The 921-nt window shown below is 38.3% G+C and overlaps 1 non-coding gene across 1 annotated transcript; it reads right to left on the reverse strand.

The window, feature by feature from the left end:
* Nucleotides 1–550: 550 nt before the first annotated feature.
* TRNAS-GCU (transfer RNA serine (anticodon GCU)) lies at nt 551–632 on the reverse strand. Its single transcript has one exon. It is a non-coding gene; the product is annotated as a tRNA-Ser (tRNA).
* Between the last annotated feature and the right edge of the window lie 289 nt (nt 633–921).

A 921-nucleotide genomic window follows, 5' to 3' on the forward strand; every position in this document is an offset into this window, starting at 1 on the left:
TCAGAATAGAAATTTAGGCACTTCTAGATTGGGCTGAAAACTCATCAGGCAGAAGCCGAAGTTTTGGGTTTGAACTAAACGTTCTTGGGGATTGCCCTAGGCCAATCGCGAACTGTCGGCATTACGGCTTTAGACTGTAACATAAGTAATAATATAGTTTTATCGAATGCAATACAAAAAACTGTCAAAATGTCAAAAAATCTAATGTATCTAATGGGTGCCTTAGTTTTCTGAGAAATAAGACTCACAGCCGTACTCAGAGTCGCCTAATCGTTACTTAAGTTTAGTTAAAAGGAGACAGAGCTATATCTCTCGCATAAATCTGTCTCGTTTTAACTCAATCTTAAGTGACGATTAGCGACTCTGAGTGCGGCTGTAAGACTCCTATCGTTAATAAACAATGACTTATATTGGTAATAAAACACAGAAACTGTCAAAATTACAAAAAAAATCGGTTAATCATGATTTGACAATTAAAAAATCGGCCCTAAACAAAATGAATGCAATGAGCACCTCATTTTTTTGAGAAATTAGACAATCAAAAACCTATCGACGAGGATGGGATTCGAACCCACGCGTGCAGAGCACATTGGATTAGCAGTCCAACGCCTTAACCACTCGGCCACCTCGTCGTGGTCAACTAAGTCAAAATTCATAACAACTTCACAAGGAGCCATCTTTACAATGTTACATTTTCATTTTTTTTAGGGTTCCGTACCCGAAGGGTGCCAACGGGACCCTATTATTAAGCCTCCGCTATCCATCCGTCCATCCGTCTGTCTATCTGTCAGAGGGATGTATCTCGTGAACCATAATACGTAGAGATATGAAATTTTCACAAAATGTTTATTTCTATTGGCCGCTATAACAATAATTACTTAGTAAAAGTTTCAAAATGGCCACCATGCAAATATGAGTAGA

This window comes from Maniola hyperantus, chromosome 4 (assembly GCF_902806685.2).
Source record: "Maniola hyperantus chromosome 4, iAphHyp1.2, whole genome shotgun sequence".
Lineage (NCBI taxonomy): Eukaryota > Metazoa > Arthropoda > Insecta > Lepidoptera > Nymphalidae > Maniola > Maniola hyperantus.